Raw genomic sequence first — 302 nt, 5'->3', positions numbered from 1 at the left:
AATAGAGTGACTGAAGCTGGTTAAAGCTGTCACCTTAATGACAGTGTCCAGTTACTCCAGTTGCTGAGGCCTCTGTGGACTGGGACCCATGGAGACCTCCACCACCTCAGTTCTCAGAGGTGGGGATGGATGAGAGGTTCACTGTCTTCCCAAGGATGGGCCCGGCCAGTGGGTGGCCAAGCGAGGGCTCTGGAGCTCTGCCGGTCACCGTCCCCAACCTGTCCCCCACCCTTCAGCTCACCTTCAGGCCTGAGGCTGGAAGGCCTGGAGGGCTGGGGAGAAGGTGACCATCCCCCTCTTAC

Source organism: Bison bison, unplaced genomic scaffold, assembly GCF_000754665.1.
Source record: "Bison bison bison isolate TAMUID 2011002044 unplaced genomic scaffold, Bison_UMD1.0 scf7180017845344, whole genome shotgun sequence".
NCBI classification, from domain to species: Eukaryota; Metazoa; Chordata; class Mammalia; order Artiodactyla; family Bovidae; genus Bison; species Bison bison.
This window is presented reverse-complemented; position numbering follows the sequence as displayed.